The 13,806-nt window shown below is 43.3% G+C and overlaps 12 non-coding genes across 12 annotated transcripts; all 12 read left to right on the top strand.

The window, feature by feature from the left end:
* Nucleotides 1-1,102: 1,102 nt before the first annotated feature.
* TRNAS-UGA (transfer RNA serine (anticodon UGA)) lies at nucleotides 1,103-1,184 on the top strand. Its single transcript has one exon. It is a non-coding gene; the product is annotated as a tRNA-Ser (tRNA).
* A 1,172-nt stretch (nucleotides 1,185-2,356) lies between these two features.
* Nucleotides 2,357-2,438, top strand: TRNAS-CGA (transfer RNA serine (anticodon CGA)). The gene has a single exon. It is a non-coding gene; the product is annotated as a tRNA-Ser (tRNA).
* Nucleotides 2,439-2,979: 541 nt separating this feature from the next.
* TRNAS-CGA (transfer RNA serine (anticodon CGA)) lies at nucleotides 2,980-3,061 on the top strand. Its single transcript has one exon. It is a non-coding gene; the product is annotated as a tRNA-Ser (tRNA).
* Nucleotides 3,062-4,229: 1,168 nt separating this feature from the next.
* Nucleotides 4,230-4,311, top strand: TRNAS-CGA (transfer RNA serine (anticodon CGA)). Its single transcript has one exon. It is a non-coding gene; the product is annotated as a tRNA-Ser (tRNA).
* Nucleotides 4,312-6,730: 2,419 nt separating this feature from the next.
* On the top strand, nucleotides 6,731-6,812 carry TRNAS-UGA (transfer RNA serine (anticodon UGA)). Its single transcript has one exon. It is a non-coding gene; the product is annotated as a tRNA-Ser (tRNA).
* Nucleotides 6,813-7,354: 542 nt separating this feature from the next.
* On the top strand, nucleotides 7,355-7,436 carry TRNAS-UGA (transfer RNA serine (anticodon UGA)). Its single transcript has one exon. It is a non-coding gene; the product is annotated as a tRNA-Ser (tRNA).
* Nucleotides 7,437-9,227: 1,791 nt separating this feature from the next.
* TRNAS-UGA (transfer RNA serine (anticodon UGA)) lies at nucleotides 9,228-9,309 on the top strand. The gene has a single exon. It is a non-coding gene; the product is annotated as a tRNA-Ser (tRNA).
* Nucleotides 9,310-9,852: 543 nt separating this feature from the next.
* Nucleotides 9,853-9,934, top strand: TRNAS-UGA (transfer RNA serine (anticodon UGA)). Its single transcript has one exon. It is a non-coding gene; the product is annotated as a tRNA-Ser (tRNA).
* Nucleotides 9,935-10,478: 544 nt separating this feature from the next.
* On the top strand, nucleotides 10,479-10,560 carry TRNAS-UGA (transfer RNA serine (anticodon UGA)). The gene has a single exon. It is a non-coding gene; the product is annotated as a tRNA-Ser (tRNA).
* Nucleotides 10,561-11,103: 543 nt separating this feature from the next.
* TRNAS-UGA (transfer RNA serine (anticodon UGA)) lies at nucleotides 11,104-11,185 on the top strand. Its single transcript has one exon. It is a non-coding gene; the product is annotated as a tRNA-Ser (tRNA).
* A 1,172-nt stretch (nucleotides 11,186-12,357) lies between these two features.
* On the top strand, nucleotides 12,358-12,439 carry TRNAS-CGA (transfer RNA serine (anticodon CGA)). The gene has a single exon. It is a non-coding gene; the product is annotated as a tRNA-Ser (tRNA).
* Nucleotides 12,440-12,980: 541 nt separating this feature from the next.
* TRNAS-CGA (transfer RNA serine (anticodon CGA)) lies at nucleotides 12,981-13,062 on the top strand. Its single transcript has one exon. It is a non-coding gene; the product is annotated as a tRNA-Ser (tRNA).
* Nucleotides 13,063-13,806: the final 744 nt, after the last annotated feature.

Raw genomic sequence — 13,806 nt, 5'->3', positions numbered from 1 at the left:
TCATCAAGTCACAGAGTTAAATGGCAAAAACTCAAACTAGATGTAAACATTGAAACTATTTTCACACCTAGGAAGTGTTTTAGAGAGCAGGTGGCTCGGAAGGGTTTGTAGTCTGGACCTATCCTGCCTGATCTAGACAAGTTACGAAAAGAGTAATTTTTTTTATGAAGCGTGTCTTGTTTAGGCTTTTGGACTCTTTCTGAGTACAATTAAGGGCCCGTTGCCACCGCCGTAATATAGGGAAAAGAGGGTAGAAATGTGCAGTGACTGATTACCGCTCATCTGTGCCCTGTCACTCATTTTGAGTGATGCATATTGCTATTTTTATTAATTGTATGAAAGTATTACGAAATAAGTGAGGACAACAGGGCACTGCTGGTATGCGCCCCGTCCTTCCGTTACTTTATTTATTAGGTCTCCACCTGACATGAGTAGCGCATGGCTCGTATACGACAACAGTGACATCATACTCACGCAGCTGCGATGGCCGAGTGGTTAAGGCGTTGGACTTGAAATCCAATGGGGTTTCCCCTCGTAAGTTCGAATCCTGCTTGCAGCGGGATGAGAATTTGCATGAACCCCATTTGATTTAGTTAAGTAAATGTTCACTTTTCATTACGCAATCCTCATCAAGTCACAGAGTTAAACTGCAAAAACTCAAACTAGATGTAAACATTGAGACAATTTCTACACCCAGGAAGTGTTTTAGAGAGCAGGTGGCTCGGAAGGGTTTGTAGTCTGGACCTGTCCTGCCTGATCTAGACAAGTCATGAAAAGAGTACTTTTTTTTATGAAGCGTGTCTTGTTTAAGCTTTTGGACTCTTTCTGAGTACACTTAAGGGCCCGTTGCCACCACCGTAATATAGGGATACGAGGATAGAAATGTGCAGTGATTGATTACCGCTCATCTGTGCCCTGTCACTCACTTTGAGTGATGCGTATTGCTATTTTTATTAATTGTATGAAAGCATGCAAAATAAGTGAGGACAACAGGGCACTGCTGGTACGTGCCCCGTCCTTCTGTTACTTTATTTTTTATGTCTCGGCCTGACGTGAGTAGTGCATGGCTCGTATTCGACAACTGTGACATCATACTCACGCAGCTGTGATGGCCGAGTGGTTAAGGCGTTGGACTTGAAATCCAATGGGGTTTCCCCGCGTAGGTTCGAATCCTGCTTGCAGCGTCATGAGATTTTGCATGAACACCATTTGGTTTAGTTAAGTAAATGTTCACTTCTTTTTACGCAATCCTCATCAAGTCACAGAGTTAAATGGCAAAAACTCAAACTAGATGTAAACATTGAAACTATTTCCACACCTAGGAAGTGTTTTAGAGAGCAGGTGGCTCGGAAGGGTTTGTAGTCTGGACTTATCCTGCCTGATCTAGACAAGTTACGAAAAGAGTAATTTTTTTTTATGAAGCGTGTCTTGTTTAGGCTTTTGGACTCTTTTTGAGTACAATTAAGGGCCCTTTGCCACCGCCGTAATATAGGGAAACGAGAGTAGAAATGTGCAGAGATTGATTACCGCTCATCTGTGCCCTGTCACTCACTTTGTGTGATGCGTTTTGCTATTTTTATTAATTGTATGAAAGTATGCGAAATAAGTGAGGACAACAGGGCACTGCTGGTACGTGCCCCGTCCTTCTGTTACTTTACTTTTTAGGTCTCGGCCTGACATGAGTAGCGCATGGCTCGTATACGACAACAGTGACATCATATTCATACAGCTGCGATGGCTGAGTGGTTAAGGTGTTGGACTTGAAACCCAATGGGATTTCCCCGTGCAAGTTCGAATCCTGCTTGCAGCGTCATGAGATTTTGCATGAACACCATTTGGTTTAGTTAAGTAAATGTTCACTTCTCGTTACGCAATCCTCATCAAGTCACAGAGTTAAACGGCAAAAACTCAAACTAGATGTAAACATTGAGACAATTTCCACACCCAGGAAGTGTTTTAGAGAGCAGGTGGCTCGGAAGGGTTCGTAGTCTGGACCTGTCCTGCCTGATCTAGACAAGTCACGAAAAGAGTAATTATTTTTTTTATGAAGCGTGTCTAGTTTAGGCTTTTGGACTCTTTCTTAGTACACTTAAGGGCCCGTTATCACCGCCGTAATATAGGGAAAAGAGGGTAGAAATGCGCAGTGATTGATTACCGCTCATCTGTGCCCTGACCCTCACTTTGAGTGATGCTTGTTGCTATTTTTATTAATTGTATGAAAGCATTTAAAATAAGTGGGGGATACAGGGCACTGCTGGTACGTGCCCCGTTCTGCCGTTACTTTAATTTTTAGGTCTCGGCCTGACGTGAGCAGCGTATGGCTCGTATACGACAACAGTGACATCATACTCATGCAGCTGCGATGGCTGAGTGGTTAAGGCGTTGGACTCGAAATCCAATCTGGTTTCTCTGCGCAGGTTCGAATCCTGCTTGCAGCGTAGTGTGATTTTGCATGAACACCATTTGGTTTAGTTAAGTAAATGTTCACTTCTCGTTACGCAATCCTCATCAAGTCACAGAGTTAAATGGAAAAAACTCAAACTAGATGTAAACATTGAGACAATTTCCACACCCAGGAAGTGTTTTAGAGAGCTGGTGGCTCGGAAGGGTTTGTAGTCTGAACCTGTCCTGCCTGATCTAGACAAGTCATGAAAAGAGTACTTTTTTATGAAGCATGTCTTGTTTAGGCTTTTGGACTCTTTCTTAGTACACTTAAGGGCCCGTTACCACAGCCGTAATATAGGGAAAAGTGGGTAGAAACATGCAGTGATTGATTACCACTCATCTGTGCCCTTTCACTCACTTTGAGTGATGCATGTTGCTATTTTTATTAATTGTATGAAAGCATGCGAAATAAGTGAGGACAACAGGGCACTGCTGGTACGTGCCCCGTCCTTCCGTTACTTTATTTTTTTGGTCTCGGCCTGACATGAGCAGAGCATGGCTCGTATACGACAATAGTGACATCATACTCATGCAGCTGCGATGGCTGAGTGGGTAAGGCGTTGGACTCGAAGTCCAATGGGGTTTCCCTGTGCAGGTTCGAATCCTGCTTGCAGCGTAGTGTGATTTTGCATGAACACCATTTGGTTTAGTTAAGGAAATGTTCACTTCTCGTTACGAAATCCTCATCAAGTCACAGAGTTAAATGGCAAAAACTCAAACTAGATGTAAACATTGAAACTATTTCCACACCTAGGAAGTGTTCTAGAGAGCAGGTGGCTCGGAAGGGTTTGTAGTCTGGACCTATCCTGCCTGATCTAGACAAGTTATGAAAAGAGTAATTTTTTTTTATGAAGCGTGTCTTGTTTAGGCTTTTGGACTCTTTCTGAGTACAATTAAGGGCCCGTTGCCACCGCCGTAATATAGGGAAACGAGGGTAGAAATGTGCAGAGATTGATTACCGCTCATCTGTGCCCTGTCACTCACTTTGTGTGATGCGTATTGCTATTTTTATTAATTGTGTGAAAGTATGCGAAATAAGTGAGGACAACAGGGCACTGCTGGTACGTGCCCCGTCCATCTGTTACTTTATTTTTTAGGTCTCGGCCTGACATGAGTAGCGCATGGCTCGTATACGACAACAGTAACATCATACTCATGCAGCTGCGATGGCTGAGTGTTTAAGGTGTTGGACTTGAAATCCAATGGGGTTTCCCTGCGTAGGTTCGAATCCTGCTTGCAGCTTTATGAGATTTTGCATGAACACCATTTGGTTTAGTTAAGTAAATGTTCACTTCTCGTTACGCAATCCTTATCAAGTCACAGAGTTAAACGGCAAAAACTCAAACTAGATGTAAACATTGAGACAATTTCCACACCCAGGAAATGTTTTAGAGAGCAGGTGGCTCGGAAGGGTTCGTAGTCTGGACCTGTCATGCCTGATCTAGACAAGTCATGAAAAGAGTACTTTTTTTATGAAGCGTGTCTTGTTTAAGCTTTTGGACTCTTTCTGAGTACACTTAAGGGCCCGTTGCCACCGCCGTAATATAGGGAAACGAGGATAGAAATGTGCAGTGATTGATTACCGCTCATCTGTGCCCTGTCACTCATTTTGAGTGATGCATATTGCTATTTTTATTAATTGTATGAAAGTATGCGAAATAAGTGAGGACAACAGGGCACTGCTGGTACGTGCCCCGTCCTTCTGTTACTTTATTTTTTATGTCTCGGCCTGACGTGAGTAGTGCATGGCTCGTATTCGACAACTGTGACATCATACTCACGCAGCTGTGATGGCCGAGTGGTTAAGGTGTTGGACTCGAAATCCAATGGGGTTTCCCCGCGTAGGTTCGAATCCTGCTTGCAGCGTCATGAGATTTTGCATGAACACCATTTGGTTTAGTTAAGTAAATGTTCACTTCTTGTTACGCAATCCTCATCAAGTCACAGAGTTAAATGGCAAAAACTCAAACTAGATGTAAACATTGAAACTATTTCCACACCTAGGAAGTGTTTTAGAGAGCAGATGGCTCGGAAGGGTTTGTAGTCTGGACCTATCCTGCCTGATCTAGACAAGTTACGAAAAGAGTAATTTTTTTTATGAAGCGTGTCTTGTTTAGGCTTTTGGACTCTTTTTGAGTACAATTAAGGGCCCGTTGCCACCGCCGTAATATAGGGAAACAAGAGTAGAAATGTGCAGAGATTGATTACCGCTCATCTGTGCCCTGTCACTCACTTTGTGTGATGCGTTTTGCTATTTTTATTAATTGTATGAAAGTATGCGAAATAAGTGAGGACAACAGGGCACTGCTGGTACGTGCCCCGTCCTTCTGTTACTTTACTTTTTAGGTCTCGGCCTGACATGAGTAGCGCATGGCTCGTATACGACAACAGTGACATCATACTCATGCAGCTGCGATGGCTGAGTGGTTAAGGTGTTGGACTTGAAACCCAATGGGGTTTCCCCTTGCAGGTTCGAATCCTGCTTGCAGCGTCATGAGATTTTGCATGAACACCATTTGGTTTAGTTAAGTAAATGTTCACTTCTCGTTACACAATCCTCATCAAGTCACAGAGTTAAACGGCAAAAACTCAAACTAGATGTAAACATTGAGACAATTTCCACACCCAGGAAGTGTTTTAGAGAGCAGGTGGCTCGGAAGGGTTCGTAGTCTGGACCTGTCCTGCCTGATCTAGACAAGTCATGAAAAGAGTACTTTTTTTATGAAGCGTGTCTTGTTTAAGCTTTTGGACTCTTTCTGAGTACACTTAAGGGCCCGTTGCCACCGCCGTAATATAGGGAAACGAGGATAGAAATGTGCAGTGATTGATTACCGCTCATCTGTGCCCTGTCACTCATTTTGAGTGATGCATATTGCTATTTTTATTAATTGTATGAAAGTTTGCGAAATAAGTGAGGACAACAGGGCACTGCTGGTATGTGCCCCGTCCTTCCGTTACTTTATTTATTAGGTCTCCACCTGACATGAGTAGCGCATGGCTCGTATACGACAACAGTGACATCTTACTCACGCAGCTGCGATGGCCGAGTGGTTAAGGCGTTGGACTTGAAATCCAATGGGGTTTCCCCACGTAGGTTTGAATCCTGTTTGCAGCGGCATGAGATTTTGCATGAACACCATTTGGTTTAGTTAAGTAAATGTTCACTTCTCATTACGCAATCCTCATCAAGTCACAGAGTTAAACTGCAAAAACTCAAACTAGATGTAAACATTGAGACAATTTCTACACCCAGGAAGTGTTTTAGAGAGTAGGTGGCTCGGAAGGGTTCGTAGTCTGGACCTGTCCTGCCTGATCTAGACAAGTCATGAAAAGAGTACTTTTTTTATGAAGCGTGTCTTGTTTAAGCTTTTGGACTCTTTCTGAGAACACTTAAGGGCCCGTTGCCACCGCCGTAATATAGGGATACGAGGATAGAAATGTGCAGTGATTGATTACCGCTCATCTGTGCCCTGTCATTCACTTTGAGTGATGCGTATTGCTATTTTTATTAATTGTATGAAAGTATGCAAAATAAGTGAGGACAACAGGTCACTGCTGGTACGTGCCCCTGCCTTCTGTTACTTTATTTTTTATGTCGCGGCCTGACGTGAGTAGTGCATGGCTCGTATACGACAACTGTGACATCATACTCACGCACCTGCGATGGCCGCGTGGTTAAGGCGTTGGACTTGAAATCCAATGGGGTTTCCCCGTGTAGGTTCGAATCCTGCTTGCAGCGTTGTGAGATTTTGCATGAACACCATTTGGTTTAGTTAAGTAAGTGTTCACTTCTTGTTACGCAATCCTCATCAAGTCACAGAGTTAAACGGCAAAAACTCAAACTAGATGTAAACATTGAGACAATTTCCACACCCAGGAAGTGTTTTAGAGAGCAGGTGCCTCGGAAGGGTTTGTAGTCTGGACCTGTCCTGCATGATCTAGACAAGTCACGAAAAAAATTATTATTTTTTTTATGAAGCGTGTCTTGTTTATGCTTTTGGACTCTTTCTTAGTACACTTAAGGGCCCGTTAACACCGCCGTAATATATGGAAAAGAGGGTAAAAATGCGCAGTGTTTGATTACCGTTCATCTGTGCCCTGACCCTCACTTTGAGTGATGCTTGTTGCTATTTTTAATAATTGTATGAAAGCATTCAAAATAAGTGGGGGATACAGGGCACTGCTGGTACGTTGCCCGTCCTGCCGTTACTTTAATTTTTAGGTCTCGGCCTGACGTGAGCAGCGTATGGCTCGTATACGACAACAGTGACATCATACTCATGCAGCTGCGATGGCCGAGTGGTTAAGGCGTTGGTCTTGAAATCCAATGGGGTTTTCCTGCGCAGGTTCGAATCCTGCTTGCAGCGTAGTGTGATTTTGCATGAACACCATTTGGTTAAGTTAAGGAAATGTTCACTTCTCGTTGCGCAATCCTCATCAAGTCACAGAGTTAAATGGCAAAAACTCAAACTAGATGTAAACATTGAAACTATTTCCACACCTAGGAAGTGTTTTAGAGAGCAGGTGGCTCGGAAGGGTTTGTAGTCTAGACCTATCCTGCCTGATCTAGACGAGTTACGAAAAGAGTAATTTTTTTATGAAGCGTGTCTTGTTTAGGCTTTTGGACTCTTTCTGAGTACAATTAAGGGCCCGTTGCCACCGCAGTAATATAGGGAAACGAGGGTAGAAATGTGCAGTGATTGATTACCGCTCATCTGTGCCCTGTCACTCACTTTGAGTGATGCGTATTGCTATTTTTATTAATTGTATGAAAGTATGCGAAATAAGTGAGGACAACAGTGCACTGCTGGTACGTGCCCCGTCCTTCCGTTACTTTATTTTTTAGGTCTCGGCCTGACATAAGTCGCGCATGGCTCTTATACGACAACAGTGACATCATACTCATGCAGCTGCGATGGCCGAGTGGTTAAGGCGTTGGACTTGAAATCCAATGGGGTTTCCCCGCGTAGGTTCGAATCCTGCTTGCAGCGTCATGAGATTTTGCATGAACACCATTTGGTTTAGTTAAGTAAATGTTCACTTCTTGTTACGCAATCCTCATCAAGTCACAGAGTTAAATGGCAAAAACTCAAACTAGATGTAAACATTGAAACTATTTCCACACCTAGGAAGTGTTTTAGAGAGCAGGTGGCTCGGAAGGGTTTGTAGTCTGGACCTATCCTGCCTGATCTAGACAAGTTACGAAAAGAGTAATTTTTTTTATGAAGCGTGTCTTGTTTAGGCTTTTGGACTCTTTTTGAGTACAATTAAGGGCCAGTTGCCACCGCCTTAATATAGGGAAACAAGAGTAGAAATGTGCAGAGATTTATTACCGCTCATCTGTGCCCTGTCACTCACTTTGTGTGATGCGTTTTGCTATTTTTATTAATTGTATGAAAGTATGCGAAATAAGTGAGGACAACAGGGCACTGCTGGTACGTGCCCCGTCCTTCTGTAACTTTACTTTTTAGGTCTCGGCCTGACATGAGTAGCGCATGGCTCGTATACGACAACAGTGACATCATACTCATGCAGCTGCGATGGCTGAGTGGTTAAGTTGTTGGACTTGAAACCCAATGGGGTTTCCCCTTGCAGGTTCGAATCCTGCTTGCAGCGTCATGAGATCTTGCATGAACACCATTTGGTTTAGTTAAGTAAATGTTCACTTCTCGTTACACAATCCTCATCAAGTCACAGAGTTAAACGGCAAAAACTCAAACTAGATGTAAACATTGAGACAATTTCCACACCCAGGAAGTGTTTTAGAGAGCAGGTGGCTCGGAAGGGTTCGTAGTCTGGACCTGTCCTGCCTGATCTAGACAAGTCATGAAAAGAGTACTTTTTTTATGAAGCGTGTCTTGTTTAAGCTTTTGGACTCTTTCTGAGTACACTTAAGGGCCCATTGCCACCGCCGTAATATAGGGAAACGAGGATAGAAATGTGCAGTGATTGATTACCGCTCATCTGTGCCCTGTCACTCATTTTGAGTGATGCATATTGCTATTTTTATTAATTGTATGAAAGTATGCGAAATAAGTGAGGACAACAGGGCACTGCTGGTACGTGCCCCGTCCTTCTGTTACTTTACTTTTTAGGTCTCGGCCTGACATGAGTAGCGCATGGCTCGTATACGACAACAGTGACATCATACTCATGCAGCTGCGATGGCTGAGTGGTTAAGTTGTTGGACTTGAAACCCAATGGGGTTTCCCCTTGCAGGTTCGAATCCTGCTTGCAGCGTCATGAGATCTTGCATGAACACCATTTGGTTTAGTTAAGTAAATGTTCACTTCTCGTTACACAATCCTCATCAAGTCACAGAGTTAAACGGCAAAAACTCAAACTAGATGTAAACATTGAGACAATTTCCACACCCAGGAAGTGTTTTAGAGAGCAGGTGGCTCGGAAGGGTTCGTAGTCTGGACCTGTCCTGCCTGATCTAGACAAGTCATGAAAAGAGTACTTTTTTTATGAAGCGTGTCTTGTTTAAGCTTTTGGACTCTTTCTGAGTACACTTAAGGGCCCATTGCCACCGCCGTAATATAGGGAAACGAGGATAGAAATGTGCAGTGATTGATTACCGCTCATCTGTGCCCTGTCACTCATTTTGAGTGATGCATATTGCTATTTTTATTAATTGTATGAAAGTTTGCGAAATAAGTGAGGACAACAGGGCACTGCTGGTATGTGCCCCGTCCTTCCGTTACTTTATTTATTAGGTCTCCACCTGACATGAGTAGCGCATGGCTCGTATACGACAACAGTGACATCATACTCACACAGCTGCGATGGCCGAGTGGTTAAGGCGTTGGACTTGAAATCCAATGGGGTTTCCCCACGTAGGTTTGAATCCTGCTTGCAGCGGCATGAGATTTTGCATGAACACCATTTGGTTTAGTTAAGTAAATGTTCACTTCTCATTACGCAATCCTCATCAAGTCACAGAGTTAAACTGCAAAAACTCAAACTAGATGTAAACATTGAGACAATTTCTACACCCAGGAAGTGTTTTAGAGAGTAGGTGGCTCGGAAGGGTTTGTAGTCTGGACCTGTCCTGCCTGATCTAGACAAGTTATGAAAAGAGAACTTTTTTTTATGAAGCGTGTCTTGTTTAAGCTTTTGGACTCTTTCTGAGAACACTTAAGGGCCCGTTGCCACCGCAGTAATATAGGGAAACAAGGGTAGAAATGTGCAGTGATTGATTACCGCTCATCTGTGCCCTGTCACTCACTTTGAGTGATGCGTATTGCTATTTTTATTAATTGTATGAAAGTATGCGAAATAAGTGAGGACAACAGTGCACTGCTGGTACGTGCCCCGTTCTTCCGTTACTTTATTTTTTAGGTCTCGGCCTGACATAAGTAGCGCATGGCTCTTATACGACAACAGTGACATCATACTCATGCAGCTGCGATGGCCGAGTGGTTAAGGCGTTGGACTTGAAATCCAATGGGGTTTCCCTGCGTAGGTTCGAATCCTGCTTGCAGCGTCAAGAGATTTTGCATGAACACCATTTGGTTTAGTTAAGTAAATGTTCACTTCTTGTTACGCAATCCTCATCAAGTCACAGAGTTAAATGGCAAAAACTCAAACTAGATGTAAACATTGAAACTATTTTCACACCTAGGAAGTGTTTTAGAGAGCAGGTGGCTCGGAAGGGTTTGTAGTCTGGACCTATCCTGCCTGATCTAGACAAGTTACGAAAAGAGTAATTTTTTTTATGAAGCGTGTCTTGTTTAGGCTTTTGGACTCTTTCTGAGTACAATTAAGGGCCCGTTGCCACCGCTGTAATATAGGGAAAAGAGGGTAGAAATGTGCAGTGACTGATTACCGCTCATCTGTGCCCTGTCACTCATTTTGAGTGATGCATATTGCTATTTTTATTAATTGTATGAAAGTATTACGAAATAAGTGAGGACAACAGGGCACTGCTGGTATGCGCCCCGTCCTTCCGTTACTTTATTTATTAGGTCTCCACCTGACATGAGTAGCGCATGGCTCGTATACGACAACAGTGACATCATACTCACGCAGCTGCGATGGCCGAGTGGTTAAGGCGTTGGACTTGAAATCCAATGGGGTTTCCCCGCGTAAGTTCGAATCCTGCTTGCAGCGGGATGAGAATTTGCATGAACCCCATTTGATTTAGTTAAGTAAATGTTCACTTCTCATTACGCAATCCTCATCAAGTCACAGAGTTAAACTGCAAAAACTCAAACTAGATGTAAACATTGAGACAATTTCTACACCCAGGAAGTGTTTTAGAGAGCAGGTGGTTCGGAAGGGTTTGTAGTCTGGACCTGTCCTGCCTGATCTAGACAAGTCATGAAAAGAGTACTTTTTTTTATGAAGCGTGTCTTGTTTAAGCTTTTGGACTCTTTCTGAGTACACTTAAGGGCCCGTTGCCACCACCGTAATATAGGGATACGAGGATAGAAATGTGCAGTGATTGATTACCGCTCATCTGTGCCCTGTCACTCACTTTGAGTGATGCGTATTGCTATTTTTATTAATTGTATGAAAGCATGCAAAATAAGTGAGGACAACAGGGCACTGCTGGTACGTGCCCCGTCCTTCTGTTACTTTATTTTTTATGTCTCGGCCTGACGTGAGTAGTGCATGGCTCGTATTCGACAACTGTGACATCATACTCACGCAGCTGTGATGGCCGAGTGGTTAAGGCGTTGGACTTGAAATCCAATGGGGTTTCCCCGCGTAGGTTCGAATCCTGCTTGCAGCGTCATGAGATTTTGCATGAACACCATTTGGTTTAGTTAAGTAAATGTTCACTTCTTTTTACGCAATCCTCATCAAGTCACAGAGTTAAATGGCAAAAACTCAAACTAGATGTAAACATTGAAACTATTCCCACACCTAGGAAGTGTTTTAGAGAGCAGGTGGCTCGGAAGGGTTTGTAGTCTGGACTTATCCTGCCTGATCTAGACAAGTTACGAAAAGAGTAATTTTTTTTTATGAAGCGTGTCTTGTTTAGGCTTTTGGACTCTTTTTGAGTACAATTAAGGGCGCTTTGCCACCGCCGTAATATAGGGAAACGAGAGTAGAAATGTGCAGAGATTGATTACCGCTCATCTGTGCCCTGTCACTCACTTTGTGTGATGCGTTTTGCTATTTTTATTAATTGTATGAAAGTATGCGAAATAAGTGAGGACAACAGGGCACTGCTGGTACGTGCCCCGTCCTTCTGTTACTTTACTTTTTAGGTCTCGGCCTGACATGAGTAGCGCATGGCTCGTATACGACAACAGTGACATCATATTCATACAGCTGCGATGGCTGAGTGGTTAAGGTGTTGGACTTGAAACCCAATGGGGTTTCCCTGTACAAGTTCGAATCCTGCTTGCAGCGTCATGAGATTTTGCATGAACACCATTTGGTTTAGTTAAGTAAATGTTCACTTCTCGTTACGCAATCCTCATCAAGTCACAGAGTTAAACGGCAAAAACTCAAACTAGATGTAAACATTGAGACAATTTCCACACCCAGGAAGTGTTTTAGAGAGCAGGTGGCTCGGAAGGGTTCGTAGTCTGGACCTGTCCTGCCTGATCTAGACAAGTCACGAAAAGAGTAATTATTTTTTTTATGAAGCGTGTCTAGTTTAGGCTTTTGGACTCTTTCTTAGTACACTTAAGGGCCCGTTATCACCGCCGTAATATAGGGAAAAGAGGGTAGAAATGCGCAGTGATTGATTACCGCTCATCTGTGCCCTGACCCTCACTTTGAGTGATGCTTGTTGCTATTTTTATTAATTGTATGAAAGCATTTAAAATAAGTGGGGGATACAGGGCACTGCTGGTACGTGCCCCGTTCTGCCGTTACTTTAATTTTTAGGTCTCGGCCTGACGTGAGCAGCGTATGGCTCGTATACGACAACAGTGACATCATACTCATGCAGCTGCGATGGCTGAGTGGTTAAGTCGTTGGACTCGAAATCCAATCTGGTTTCCCTGCGCAGGTTCGAATCCTGCTTGCAGCGTAGTGTGATTTTGCATGAACACCATTTGCTTTAGTTAAGTAAATGTTCACTTCTCGTTACGCAATCCTCATCAAGTCACAGAGTTAAATGGAAAAAACTCAAACTAGATGTAAACATTGAGACAATTTCCACACCCAGGAAGTGTTTTAGAGAGCTGGTGGCTCGGAAGGGTTTGTAGTCTGAACCTGTCCTGCCTGATCTAGACAAGTCATGAAAAGAGTACTTTTTTATGAAGCATGTCTTGTTTAGGCTTTTGGACTCTTTCTTAGTACACTTAAGGGCCCGTTACCACAGCCGTAATATAGGGAAAAGTGGGTAGAAACATGCAGTGATTGATTACCACTCATCTGTGCCCTTTCACTCACTTTGAGTGATGCATGTTGCTATTTTTATTAATTGTATGAAAGCATGCGAAATAAGTGAGGACAACAGGGCACTGCTGGTACGTGCCCCGTCCTTCCGTTACTTTATTTTTTTGGTCTCGGCCTGACATGAGCAGAGCATGGCTCGTATACGACAATAGTGACATCATACTCATGCAGCTGCGATGGCTGAGTGGGTAAGGCGTTGGACTCGAAGTCCAATGGGGTTTCCCTGTGCAGGTTCGAATCCTGCTTGCAGCGTAGTGTGATTTTGCATGAACACCATTTGGTTTAGTTAAGGAAATGTTCACTTCTCGTTACGAAATCCTCATCAAGTCACAGAGTTAAATGGCAAAAACTCAAACTAGATGTAAACATTGAAACTATTTCCACACCTAGGAAGTGTTTTAGAGAGCAGGTGGCTCGGAAGGGTTTGTAGTCTGGACCTATCCTGCCTGATCTAGACAAGTTATGAAAAGAGTAATTTTTTTTTATGAAGCGTGTCTTGTTTAGGCTTTTGGACTCTTTCTGAGTACAATTAAGGGCCCGTTGCCACCGCCGTAATATAGGGAAACGAGGGTAGAAATGTGCAGAGATTGATTACCGCTCATCTGTGCCCTGTCACTCACTTTGTGTGATGCGTATTGCTATTTTTATTAATTGTGTGAAAGTATGCGAAATAAGTGAGGACAACAGGGCACTGCTGGTACGTGCCCCGTCCATCTGTTACTTTATTTTTTAGGTCTCGGCCTGACATGAGTAGCGCATGGCTCGTATACAACAACAGTGACATCATACTCATGCAGCTGCGATGGCTGAGTGTTTAAGGTGTTGGACTTGAAATCCAATGGGGTTTCCCTGCGTAGGTTCGAATCCTGCTTGCAGCTTTATGAGATTTTGCATGAACACCATTTGGTTTAGTTAAGTAAATGTTCACTTCTCGTTACGCAATCCTTATCAAGTCACAGAGTTAAACGGCAAAAACTCAAACTAGATGTAAACATT

Source organism: Lissotriton vulgaris, chromosome 11 (genome assembly GCF_964263255.1).
Source record: "Lissotriton vulgaris chromosome 11, aLisVul1.2, whole genome shotgun sequence".
In the NCBI taxonomy this organism is placed as follows: Eukaryota; Metazoa; Chordata; class Amphibia; order Caudata; family Salamandridae; genus Lissotriton; species Lissotriton vulgaris.
The sequence above is the reverse complement of the archived record's forward strand: the minus strand, read 5'-3'. Positions and strand labels throughout refer to the sequence as shown.